This window comes from Lathamus discolor, chromosome 2 (genome assembly GCF_037157495.1).
Source record: "Lathamus discolor isolate bLatDis1 chromosome 2, bLatDis1.hap1, whole genome shotgun sequence".
Taxonomy (NCBI): Eukaryota; Metazoa; Chordata; class Aves; order Psittaciformes; family Psittacidae; genus Lathamus; species Lathamus discolor.
In genome coordinates, this window is record NC_088885.1 from 34,790,683 (window position 1) to 34,805,020 (window position 14,338).

Genomic DNA, 14,338 nt, shown 5'->3' on the forward strand with positions numbered 1-14,338 from the left:
TTTTGTGCTTGTGGCCTTGTAAAACTGCATAGGAAAAAATAGAATTTGATGAATTGCATGTGTCCTAGGGTTCAATAAAAGCCTAAAAGTTGTCATTAAGGAGTAGCTAAGTGTGCAGAGATGGTTAATTTATCTTCCATAAGACCTCTGTGTGCTTAAATAGACGTAAATGAATATACTGGATGACAGTATATCGGATTGGGATTAAGAGTAACACGATTTAAATTTTCTTCTTGACTTGCTTTAGTACTTCACACAAATCATTTCATTATATCAAGTCTGTCAGCTATATCTTACGGTAAAAAGAGCCTTGTTACCATGTGCTCAATAGATTGTTTACTTTCTGTGAATAAAATTTGATGACCTTTGTCCATTCTGATGCCTTCTTGCCTTCCTCCTAATGATATGTGCATTATAGGGGAAAATTTTGCAGAAGCTTCCGTACTATTTATAGGTGATATAATTTAATATCGGTATTGATGTTATCAAAAGAGAAAAATCACTTGTGCCAAAAACATGAACTGTATCATCGACTTTTCTGAAGTGCCATAGGTGTAACAGAAATCCTAATTTCAAGCAATGTACAGTGTCCTAATAGAATCAATATTTTTTGAGAAGTCTTAATTTCCTTTTTTTTGTTTCATCAGAGAGAGAAGAAAAATGGGGTCAGAAGGCTGTTGAACAGTCAGTTTCTGTAGTGAAAAATGTTAGTTTAGAATACAACCAGAAGTTTATATGGAACAAAAAGTTTGAAAGGATCCCAAATCAGAAATGTCACCAATAGGCAGATGTAAAGCATTTTCATTTTCCCAGCTAAATTTTTCAAGGATTTGTTGAATGGTATTAGCTCATAGAGGAAAATATGGAGGGGGAAATGTGAACTCAGCTCACATGAGACTAGAACAGCTCAGGCAGCTACAGGAAATTGGCAAAGGAATCAGACAAAAACATGTCCTCTTAGTCTAACGGCAGAAATAGTATGATACTTCTTTCCCCTATGTGCGCCACAAAAAGAAAAAAAAAAATAAAAAATAAACGTGTTAAGATTTTCACAATGGAATTGTGATATTTCCCAATGGAAACTGAAAATACTCCAGTGAAATAACAATTTTCCCTTGGAAAGATCTTGAAGACACGTTCATGGCCCACTGTCATTCTAACGTCTATCTAGTATTTTGTGCGTAATTGCTCTTAGAGGGCAGAAAAATCTTGAAAGGCTAAAATGAAAGCTCTTAGTCAACATGCCTTATCTAACCAATGCTCTTACTTGGCTCATCCTCATTAGTAAATCACACAGATTATAAATACCACATTCCAGTGGCTTTCTGATATGATAAAGAGATTGTATACTTGATTTATTTGTACAGTAGTTGTGTTTTAAACAGTTCTGACAGTTAAGTAACCAAGAGCTTCTAAGTGTGGATACATCTCAGACTAAGTTCCTGATCACTGCAATATCTTTATACTTCAAAACTGTTGGAACTGCCTCTGGCACACTCTTGTCCTCAACGAATTTAGAGCTCTCCCAAGGACCTCTGAGTGCAGTCTGGGAACTCGCATTGGCCAGGGATGTGCACAGTAGGCAGATGGGATGTGGATACCCTGTTTTCAAAGAGTTCAATAGTATGTATGCTGGTTATTTTATGCCTTAGAGCTAGGAAACTCTTTTGGACACGTTCAGACTAGTAGTGTAAATGTAATCTCAGTACCTTGAATGTTTTGCATTGTGCTCATTCAGAAGTTTCATTAATAATTTTCTATTTTTGTAGGCTTTACTTTAGAAAATAATAATTGTAGTATTGTTTTACACTGGGCATATGTAAATCCAGTTTTTTTAAGTGCATTTTGCTAATATTAATCTGAACTCAGTATTAAATACCCCATGAAATGCACCACTCTATGATTCTAAATCAAGGACTGTACTGATAGGATCTTTTTCACTAACTTATGAAGGGCAGATTTTTTCATGGTGGAATAAATTGTATCCTGGAATCCTGCACAGAAAATCTATTGCCTTTAGCGGAGGTCTGTTTCACTCCTAAGGTGACAATAATGAGGAGGACCCGTTTCTGTTCTTCATGACCATATAGATACCTGCCTTCGGGGAAAATGAGACCATGATGAAACTGAGAGGGTAAGAGACAGATTGTGCCACTATGGTTTCTCTTATTTTATATTCTTAAGTAGGAGCGACCTGTGTATGTGAGAGATGTGGGAACTAATGCTTTTTCACTGAATCAGAAATGTTTCTCTGCAAACGTGTTAAATAAATGTTCAGTCAGATGTGCTGGAGCACCTGACCCAGCAGAGGTGGACCAGGGCTCCCAAAAGCTGAGGCCCTGAAGAAGCCACGCTCCCCATCTTTCTCCCCTAGAGCTGAAAGCCGAAAGGCTCAGCAGGGCCAGTCTCCATAGTCTGGAGCTTGAAAGCCCTGGGCACACCTGTGGGAATCGGGGGTTTGGGACCAGCTGCTGTGTGGTGGGGAGCTGGGCTGTCGCTGCTGGGGCAGGAGCAGGGAGGCAGAGCTGCGGAGTGGCAAGCCCTGGCAGCCTTGGTGGATGATTAGGGAGCGTGAAAGTGCCAAGAATGTTGATTTCACCCAGCAGCTGCTGGGTGCAGCGAAGTTATTTCCTGGAGGAAGTTTCACGTGATGGGACTGTCCGAATGAAAAATTCTCTCAGTTTCCGGTTTGTGGGAAATTGAAAAATGAAAAATAAAAATAACATTTTTGGTCTGGTTCAGAGGAAGACCAAATACCATTCCCTGCTTCCCCAAAAAACTTTTTCACAAATCAGAAATCCTGCTGTTCCGCCAGCTTCACTCAACAATCAGACCAGAGTCTTCTGGGGGAACATGCTTTAATCGTGCTTGGACTGAGATCTAATTTTGCAGGCCAATGCAAGGTTGAAAATGGAAATCTGTTCTTAGGCAACTTACCCACTGTAATACTGACCGTCTAAATCAGCTGGTAGTTTCTACATTTGATCAACAGTTTCATCTTCACATATGGTATTAAAACTCAGCTCAAAAGCTAATGCAGGAGTGCTGATAAGAATTCATCCTGATGCTCTTCAGAAAACTAACATTTGGATTACACAGCCTCATACCTATTCCCTGAATGTTTGGAATATTAAAACACAACTCACACTGTAGATGTTAAATGTCAATACTCAGAATAATATCTAAATCACATGGAACCTAAGCAAAGGAGACATCTAGCTAATGGAGGCCTGCTTTCACCTTGTGACAGAAAGCACAATTAATGTTTCTTTAGGGAGAAACTGTAGGTGTGAAACAAGCTTCCTCAATCTGTATAGCATCTAAGTAGCACCATCTTCAGAGTTTCTTAAATGCTTTTCTGGCAAGGGTTTTTGCAGAGGTCACCCTGTGCCAGGTGGTAATTTTTACACCATTTCCTACTCAGGATTCATTTTCGGCTTGTGTTTATATTCTTGGCCTTGACCGTCCCGGGTTCAATACCTGTTGTGTTGGCCAAGAAAACAGCTATTCCTGTCAGTAAGGGTTTGTCTGGGAATTCATCAGTGTGACATAGATACTTGCAAGTGTTTTTTTAATAGGAAGATGTGTCACCATCTAGTGAATTTGTGGTCTAGTTTAGAAAGTGTGAATCATTACAGTCCCCTCTAGTAGATTTTGCGTCTGATTCCTGAGGTCTCAACTCAGTCCTGTGTCACAGACAGGGAAGTGCTGTCACACTTGCAAAACAAGCAGCTCCGGGCAAGTGGCATTTACCAGCTACAGTGGACTGTGAAACTTTATGTTCATGTGGAGAAACCAGCCAGCAAAGTAAGTCCTGTCACTGTCACAAACTGGATGGTACATAAAGTTCAGCTAAGTGAATCTTCAGCTGCAGTGAGATAGCAAGCTCACCACTAGAACTCCTTATTCAGTCAAAATTAGTGTTGGGAGATGTCAGCATATGTAGGAAAGGTGAACTCTGGTGTTCTCAGTGCTGTGGTTCACTCTGCCTTTACTCTTTCGTGTCATGGTTGGAGGCTGGGGAGCCGTGGTTAATGCAGGCACACCAGGTCGAGCCTGCAGAACTCAGTTACGGTTTTCCTAGACCTGGGTGCTTACTGAGCAGCGGCCGTTTGTGCAAGTGCCACTGGCTTCAGACACAAGATGATGCTACTAATTTAACATGGAAAACTAGTAAAATCTGGCTTGAAGCAGTTGCTTTAGCCAGCCTTTCCTCCTTGATGATCTGTTTTATTTGGGGATAGTCTCTGATCTGTTAGGGAAAAGAGCGTAAAAATAAATTTCTTTCTTCCACAAGCAAAGAGACAAAAGATTTTTCTGTGTGTGCATCGCTTGCTGCAAGGTAGCTATCAGTCAGCATCATCCAGAGGGGTACAATAAAGGATTCTGACATTTCTTCAGAGATGCTTCAAAAAGGAGGAGAGCAACATAATAAAACTGAGTCTTTTGTGGATGCATTTTTGCAGATTCTGATATATTGCAGAGGGTTTTCCAGATTATATTTTTGATCAGATTCTATTTATCACAGAGTATAAGATAATTTCTTTTCAATATACTACTGCTTTTGAGACTGTAACATCATCATAAAATTATTATCTTAGCAGTGGTTGCACATCTACTTAGTATGTGATGTATATTTCTGTAGAAATAAACAGTAATAACTGTATTTTTCCAAAAATAATGGAGAAATACTTGGCTACAAAATGACCGCCAGGAATAATGTTCATTCTTCATAGATGCTTCTAGAAGATGCTTTATTTTACACAAAATACTGACAGTTCAGGAAATTAGTCTTTTCCAGCTTCAGGTGCTTTCCCACTTCAGCTCAGTAGGCAGATACCTCTGTTTCCTGTTTTTGTTTTCAACATTACTGTTGAAGTAATTGCTTTTTGAAGAGAATTAGCAGACATTCTATTTTTTTCCTAAAACTCCTTGAGATAACTTTATGAAATGTCAGTGCAAATCCTGTTTCTTTCCCTGCAAAATACTGAAATCTCTTAAAGCTTTGAAACTGAAACCAAAGTTGTGTTCAGTCATCAAGGGTCATTCTTAGTCTGCTGAACCGCAGCTCTCACAGGACTAACGCTGCATGGTTGATTCAACACCCGCTGGTGCCAATGGAGAACAGTACATCAAATACTTACATAGCGACCTCATGACATCAGAAGATGACAGGTGCTATAACTCATGTGCAGATTTAATACAACAGCTGGTTTAAAAGAATGAAGATGTACTAATAGCTGATGAATGGCCTTTTAAGGTTGTTCTCAAATTGGAGTGTTAAAAGTACAGCCAATTCTTTTTAGGAGCTTTTTTGTCAAAAATGCTTGCCAGATTGCTTTGAAAATCACTGTGGAATTATCTCAGCAAAATGGTTCTAAAACTTGTGCATTTCTGAGACACTTGCTTCTTGTGAAGTAAGTCTATAAAAAATAGGACCCTGAAAGGCCAACTCCTTAATTAAATAAATAAAATTAAAAAAAAAAAAAGGCACAAAATACTTAATTACAAGAAGAAAACTGAAGTTTTTAAAATTCTACTGTTGGAAAAAATATCAATTTTCCGTTTGCTCTAGGTGAAAACAAATAGCTTTATTTAATAATGGGAAGAAATCAATTAAGAAAACACCAATACACTGCATTGGTGTGACTTTGAATCCCTTCCTAGACTGTTAAAGGCAGTCAGCTGCTTAATCTTGATTGTGAGAGCTCACCAAGCGATCACAAGAAAAAGATTAAGAGGACCAAGTATTATGGAGATAAATGAATTGCATCTGCATTGAGTATGCACAGGTGATTTGTTGGAGACTTTAGGAGTGTTCTGCCCACATATTTCCAACTAAAGTTTCCTGTGTTTATTTTACTAGTAAAATACTGTATTCATGGAAAGACATAAAATTCTTGGGATAACTACATGTACGCATTACTCAGAAATTCTGCCGTAGTTCTTAGCAGAATGTATTTTTAGGATTATAGCTCTGGAGTGTTTGTAACTGTAGTCCTAAGAGTGACTCAAAAGGTATCACTAGTTATACCTTCTAAGTCTTAAGGCAGATCTTTCAATGCTTATCGAGGAAAATTGCTCTTTGGTTTCAGTGGGAATTTAGCCTCATCAGTAAGCACTGTGAAGTCAGGCCTCTAGAGAGTGCCACTTCATAAATCAATTATAATTAATTCATAAAAAAACCCCAACACCCTAATTCTGATTCAGTTTAGAAAACCCAATCTCATTTCAAGTCATTAGTTACCTAATCAGGAAGGAAATTAAAATATTGTTAAAATTAATCATGTGTGACTCAGCAGTCCAAAAGACCTTCAGCTAACAGATCGAGTTAAAACTTTCCTCTAATGCAATATGCTAAACAAATTTGACTGGGAATTGTGTTAGATCAGATCATTGTTTGTGCATGAGCTGTTCTGAGGTAAGTCTAATGTAACCTTATTGATAAGGCATGATGAAGAGAAAGCGTTTCGGATAAAGAATGTGGTTATCTGAGGAAAAGAATTGCTACTTGAGATAAAAATCTCGCTTTTCCACTTGGGAGCTCTGTTGACAACAGAAGTGATGACAGCAATATCTGTCATACCATAGCCATTGTAAAAATGATGGAAGCTGCCTCTGCTTTGCAAACGAGCCTTGCTTTTTGGTTTTGGTTGGGGTTTTTTGGTGTGGTTTTGTTTTGGTTTTTTTTAAGTACTAGGTGATGTTTACTTAATTAGCAGCTATATTAATCTGGTAGTGGGGATCAGCCATATTGCTTTGGGAATGGCCATATTACTGTGGGCCTATAAAGCAGTGGTTGGTGCAGCCATCCTCAGATAGGAACCTGTTGGGCTTCTTGTCATTAGAAAACTTTGTTCCCTTTCCAGAGAAACTAGACAAAAGCAGTAGTTTGTGGTCCTCTCTGTAAACATGGCGAGAGGTCAAACGCATGGGAACTTGCATCTGCTTTGCTTTTTTTTCTCCTCTGCAGTAATTCTCAATGACTTTCAGAAAGTCAGAATAGACTTGTTTATAAAACACATCACAGCTGTGTAAATAAAATATCTTCCACTAGCAATTGCATGGGCATCAGGACAAAATGCAGTGCTGCTGAATTCTGATTGTTCTATTGCAGAATTTTCTTGTTTGCAGCCTAACTGCAATGTTTTGCTGTAAGTTTGACTGTAAACAAGAAAATAAAATACATGATGGGCAATGAGGCTGAACAAGATCTGGAAGGGTAATTTTTGCATTTCCTGTCTATTCCTATTTCAAGTATGCAGCCATTCTACTGCACAGAAAGAGATTCTTGTGTCTAATGAATTGCATTTCTTTTGAATGAATTCAGCAGGTAATACTTCAATTACATTTTGATATTCACATCTCACTGAAGAGAACAGGATTTGTTCTTTCCTTTTACACTGATGCTGAATTGGATAGTTTTCTATTAAAGAGAAGCAAGAATGTGACATCATGCCTAAAATCCAAATTTACTACACAGTAGTTTGTATATTCAAAAATAATGAGAAAGAAATGGGCCTCAAATTTGTAATTACTGAAACTGCTGCACTCGTGGGTTGCTTTATTTTCTTTTAGTGCTCATGGAATGACAGCATTGTGATTACAGTTCCGTTGAATACACATAATTTTCTAGGATGAATAAGATAATAAAGTCTTCCTATGAGTGTATGCTTTTTTAATTAATTACAGTTGCTTCAACCAGTTTGCTTTAGTTTCTTTGGTATCGGTAACAACAGAACCTCAGCAAGTGTCCGTGCAGCTGAGGTGCTGTGGATTTCTGTATGTGCACTGCTTATGGGGTTTCATGGGTAATACCAGAAACCTCTGATCTTTTGAAAATAGACTGTAGGATATAGTAGCAGTAGTGAACAATGTGCCAAGAAGCTTCACATTCTTCAGTATTTCTGTGTTAAAAAGTTAGATGAGGTTTTGAAAGTATGTTCAATACACACTCTACACAATATCTGGACTATTGTTTGTGCCTTATTATATCAAGCAGGTCTCAGTTCAGATCTTCATTTTAATGAGTTGCTTGCTTTCCCATCAGAAACAGCTTAACTTTGAATCTGAAGCAGCCCTACTCAGAGGGGTAGAGATATCAACAGCTGGTGTCTGTACATGCAAATAGCAGGGACATGAGACAAGCACTTTCATTAGGGCTTTTCATCCAAAAATTCTGTTCAGGTTGTATATTATTAGATTATTGTCAGTGTTACTATATTCAGAGGTAACCTTCCCAGGAATCTCAGGCCATTTACAAACCCTTTTTCAACTCTGAAATTCTTATATGTATCAAATGCAGGAGATACGCTACCTAGGATCAACTGTTTCTCTCCCAGGGTGAAAGTGGACCTATAGATCACTGGATCTTTATCCTACTGTTTGACAGCATTTGTTGGACTCCAGAGCCTTGTCCTGCAGAAAAACTGCCTGAGATACTTAGCATAGATCAAAACAAATTGGAAAAAGAAGCAGAACTTGGTACAGACTCTTTTTTTGGAAATAGTAGAGGAGGACCTTCTACTGTCTTCTCACATGGAAAATAAACTACCTTACTGAAGGACTGGATTATTGTACTACAGGGGAACAGGACACATTCCTTATCCAATTGTGTCTTACAGAATATTTGGCAATTGAGAAACCAAATAGCCAGATACAGTTCTATTTCTGTGGAGCTGTTATTTTGCCAGTTTCTGTGGAAGCAAAAGAAGTTTGATGTGACTTCCCTTACTGCTGAGAACAGGAGCTTGAATTCCTTTGTGCTTCCCTATTCATTTTCTGAGTGCATGGTTCTGAGATTGTAATTTTCATTGTACCTTTCTTTCGAAAAAAAAAATAGTTTTTAAATAATAAAACTGTACAAATTTTAAGGATGCAACTGACTGAAAGGCACATACAGGTCTAACTAAAGAATCAAGACAATAGCCAAGGATCAGCAGCCAAACTTTCCACCATACTTGGGAAATGCCAGTCAGCTGAAGTCCCTTTCTGATGGCTGAGGTGGCTTTTGTTAGGAGAATTCATCTCTGTCCAGAGCTATGGGCTTCGTCCCATTGTTTTGGGGGATTGATTGGTCCCATTATTCCTGCAGAAATGGTGGCTGGTCCAGATCCATTCTAGGAGTAATCTGAAAGCTACCGAAGTCAGAGAAAAGATTCTTGTTGACGTCAGTGGGCTTCAGATCAGGTTCTCCCAATGTAAGTAACAACTTTCACTTATGTCAGGAAAACTGCTTACAAAATATAAAAACACATCTGACAGTAGTTAAAACAGTATTTGAACAAACAGCCCTGTTTTAGTGAACTTTTGTTGTTGATGAATTGGAAGCTAGCTATTTAGTTTAAAAGGATGCTTTATAGTTTTCCTGAATTATGAATTACTCATGGACTCTTAAAGTCACTGAAACAAGTAATTTCTCTATGATTACTTTAGTGAAAAGTGGTGAATTTATCCCCAAAAGCTGTGTGCTTGGAGAAATAGCTTGATTCTCTGTCACAGCTTGTCTTTCTAAAAAGAAAAATTTATCATGAAACTTGAATTCCTCTAATACTTGTGTTACACTCCAGTAAATGCTGTGGGCCTTCTTGTGTGAACAGATATTATTTCTGCGAGTAATGGCTGCAAAGACCGAGCCATCTGGCAGCAAGTGACTTCTTTTTGCTTCTTACTGCTTCAGCTGCCTTACTGTGGTAGCTAAATGAGATATTATAATTAGCGACCCACCAACACTGTATTCAGTTTTAGAGGTCAAGTTCTGAACACGCTTTCCTGACAAATCTTCCAGTACTGTCTGTGGGAATGTTATTTATGTCAGGATTAAGTCCCATATTTAACTGTTAATTTCATGGCACTGTTGCACAGCCTGATAATAGGGAAGCTCAGAGAATAAAGATGCACTTAGCTCTGTGACTAAACTCTGAAATGCATGTGAAAATTGCTTTTTCTTTTTATAATTACAGCTGGCATTTCAGTGCTCTGTGCCAGCCCTCACTTTGCTTTATCCACACACTTGTTATTTCTTCCTGATATTGGCACAAAAATTGATTTGATCACTTTCCAACATGTTTGTAGGAAAGATTTCCCATAATTTATAGCTGGTCCTGACAGGATTACTGAAATGATTGATATAAATGAAATGTATGTATATCCATATAACTGCATTCCTTCTGGTTTGTATTTGCAGAGGATACAGATAGATCTGTGTTTTCTTTCTGTCTAAACAAACAGTTAAGGATAGTCTCTTTGTGATGTGTGATGAAGAACGGCCGTTACAGCTGGTTTTCCTACCAGCTACAGTTTGCAGCTATCGGAGTGATTCATCTCTTGAAAGCCCCCATTTTTTATCTTTGCTTCTGACACACAGCAAACCTACCCGTCCATTTCCTGCATCCGCTGCAGGAGACCTGTCAGCATATGAAGCGATCTGTGTCTATCTTGGCAAGTGATTTGTTACAACTGGTGAATATCAGTATATCAGAGCAGTTGGTGTTTACCTTTGTTACATCTTCACTATGCACATTTCGGGATTTTACTCCAGCCTAGGGTTATTTTGGTCCATTGACCAAAACTGACCTCTCTGCTCCTGCACTTGGTCACCAAGAACAGTGGCAAGTGGGGAACAGCAGGGTGGAGAGTTGGTGTTAAGCAGTAAGAGTGGAAGGAGGCTCCTAAAGGGAAATCACTCCCTCATGTTGATTTTTAGTGTGCACTGGATAGAGAGTGGTCCAGAGAGCGGCTCCAGGAGCAGCTCCTGGGGTAGCAGATGAGGCCTTAGCACAGCACAGATGTCTGTGCAGGTGTTTGCTGTGACACTGCTCCCACCATTATTGGAGTGGCCTGTCCAAACTGAGCAACTACTATGTGTGCTATAAGGATCTGTGCAACACTCTGGGCTGGCTCTCCATGGCAACTACGCAACCAGCTATCTGCTGTTCCTGCCTGTGTGCTGAACAGTATGTCATTCTTTGGATTAGGGCCCCATCAGACTGTACAGCATGTCAGGTAAAGTGACAGAGAATGGCTTTCTCCTCTCTCTTACAGGACCACCACCCATTCCTGATTACTTATCTGCAGTTGTGCTGGTTTTGGCTGGGACAGAGTTAATTTTCTTCAGAGTTGCTGATATGGGGCTATGTTTTTGAGTTGTGCTGTAAACAGTGCTGATAACACAGGGACGTTTTAGCTATTGCTGATCAGTGCTTGCAACGAGCAGGCTGGGTGTGCACAAGAAGTCGGGAGCAGACATAGCCAGGACAGCAAATCCCCACTGACCCAAGGGATATTCCATACCATATGGCATCATGCTCAGCATATAGAATTGGGGGAAGAAGAAAGAAGGAGGGGAACATTCAGAGTGATAACGTTTGTCCTCCCAAGTAACTGTTACGCATAACAGAGCCCTGCTTTCCTGGATGTGTCTGAACACCTGCCTGCTGATGGGAAGTGGTGAATTAATTCCTTGTTTTGCTTGGCTCTTGTGCACAGTTTTTAATTTACCTATTTAACTGTCTTCATCTCAGCCCATGAGTTATCTCATTTTTACCCTTTTGATTGTCTTCCTTGTCTCATTGTAAGAAGAGTGAGTGAGTGGCTGTGTGGTGCTTAGTTGCCATCTGGGGTTAAACCATGACAGCAGGCTACCCATCAAAGTCAGGAATTAAAGCAGTTCTGCACTTTACATCCTTACCACAAATTCCTGTCCATCCCCCCCAACCTCTCTGTAGCAACTAAATGATGTGCACCACGGGCTAGGAGACCTCAGAAACAGAACTCCCTCTGCACTGTTCATGGTAGTTTTCATTGCAATGAGATGTAGAGGTTTAGGGAGTGGCACAAGGGAAATACATCCCTTTACCACAGCTCCTGTAAAACTTGTATACCGTATGAAAGAAGAACCTTTCTGTTCATCTGATTGGTTGGGCAGGGATGAGATCCACACAGTTACTGTGTGTATTGACACTATTCCGATACCATCAAGCATAAAGCCCCATGTTGAAGGAGAGGAAGATGGTATGAAGCATAAGCCTCTGTATGGGACTCCAGCAGGGCTGTATTATGGCATGTTGCCTCCATGGTTGGACAGTCACTGGCACATAGCTAGACACTTGTACAGTTTGGGACTAGGAGGTGAGCTTCTGCTATAGCTAGCTGTCCACAGAAGAGTTCACCCACAGCTTATAACCACAGACTATTTTTAAAGGTGAAACAGCCTTGTAACATGCATCACCTCTTCTCAACCATGACCCAAGTGCCAGAAACCTCATGTAATTCCCATTCCACTATAATGACCTACACAGAAAAACGGTATACTGACCCAGATTAGACTAGGCACTGACACAGAGATTTGCTGAGGAAAAAGCACTGAAAGCAAGACAGAGAGTTCCTCCTTTTTATACTTTTGTAGTGGTCTTATGGGGGATCCATGGACAGAGTCCTAGAGTGCCACTGGGGGATGTGTTCACAGCATGATGTCCTCTATCACAGAGGCGCAGAAGTCCAGTTGGGCAACATCATTAATGATAGATCTCAATGGGTGACCTATGCAAGCTGTCCAGAATAGGGACACTCATGCCACTCTGCCTCAGAAAACCGGCTGTTGCCTTTACTCTTCAAGAACTCTTTAAATCCTTTGACATTTAAGCTTGTTCATCATATCAGCCCTCTTCATGCATCAATCATGACGTAACCCTCTGACACTGCCAGTGGTTAAGCCTGCTACTGAACAAACTTTCAGCCCTTTCATGGCACAGGTTAGTTTCAGCTGTCTGGATCTTCTGGAATTTTGCACCTCTGCATTGCAAAAGAGATAAAGACCAATAGAAAAAGATGGAAAAAACCAAAGGTTTTCCATGAAGGGACCAGAAAGGGTGGATGGACTGCAACTGATGTAGGGAAGTTAAATAAGAATTCCAGTCTAGGACTAGAGAAGATGAAGGAGGAAGGGGTGCTAGAAATTAGAAGAGTCTGATAGTTGATGATAAATATAGCAGCAGGTATACAGCATTTGGTTCATTTTATAGCACCTGAAGAGCCTCAGGTGTGGCAGAAACACTTGATGGTTTAAGAACTTTTTGATATTCATGTGTGTGGGATAGGACTTTTTGACAGTGCAGCCCACTATTTGGATTGGACCTTTAGATCCTCTTTGTGGGCAGGCATACTTTTCATTTGCACTTAGAGCACAACTTCTGGTATACTTTTCTCCTGAAGGAGAAAACCAAACTGGTCCGCCAACAAAACTGACATGTGGGAAGTGGAAATATTAAATGGATTTGTTTCATAAAATGTTTACCGCTTTAAACTAAAACATTAATGCTGATTTGGCCAATGGGTCCCTAGACTGCCTTTTTGTGCTGTTGTTGTGGATCTCTGCTCTTCTCTCTCCCTCCCCCTCCTTTTTTCCCCTCAATTTTCCTGCACAGTCTTCAATTTATTATCCTTATCCCAACTGTTGTTCTAGTCTCCCAATATCCTTGTCTGCTTTTCTTGGCACACTAGCTCTTCCTCCCCCTTGTCATCCATCTTCTGATTCTTCTTTTTTCTTATCTTTGTCTTCTGGAGCAACAAACCCATTTTGGAAGCATTTTTTTTTATTTTTCATTCTTTCTTCAATGCCCGCCTCTTCTTCCTCATAATGGTGTTCAGCCATGCTCGTCATGTGCTCTTCTTTGCCAAATCATCTTCCTCCCTTTATTCCATCCTCGGGTCTTGCCTGAATTCCCTCATGATTTCCAGCTGCATCTCCAGCGCTCAGGCATTTTTTTTTCCTGTGGGTTCTCTCAGGCAACACTTCATACATAAATAGCTCCTATCAAGTACCCACTTGATGGTAAAGTACATCCTGCAGCTTCTGCATTCAACCATCTGCAATTATTTGGTCTCATCTGTTGCTACCTTAGCTGACATTATCTTTTCTTCCCTGTGTCTACCTCGTAAAGAGAAGAACAAGTATCAGACACGTCTCTTTGCTGCCCTCTGCTTAGAGGGTTCCTATGTTCAGTGTCTGCTTGTTGTTTTAAACATTTTGTGTAGGACAGCCTGGCTCCCTTGTTTAGACCTGGCAGTTAACTGCTTCCTTGCTGTGTTCAAGCAGTGTGATTTGGGTTTTTTTTAAAAATCTCTTACCTGCAAGGTCTTGTTTCTGCTTGCAACACACAACTCAGAGCTCTGCAGGCTACAGCCACAGCATGCATGCTGCAATCTGCAGACGAACAAATCATGAGAACAGGGTTTTTTTCACCACAGACAAGTCCAGTGCAGGCCCTGCTGTTGCTGTTGACACTTCTGCATTTGATATTTTTATTGGACACTTGTGTGGTTGCAATACTAGCTGGGT

At 40.0% G+C, this 14,338-nt stretch overlaps 1 protein-coding gene across 1 annotated transcript in view; it reads left to right on the forward strand.

Annotated features, from left to right (window-relative positions):
* The first annotated feature begins 2,121 nt into the window (after window positions 1-2,121).
* The window catches only part of CALCR (calcitonin receptor), a 140,175-nt gene continuing 127,958 nt past the window's right edge, over window positions 2,122-14,338 (forward strand). The window contains exon 1 of the mRNA XM_065669235.1: window positions 2,122-2,134. The gene's annotated coding sequence lies outside the window, so the exon portion shown is untranslated. The remainder of the gene's footprint in view (window positions 2,135-14,338) is intronic.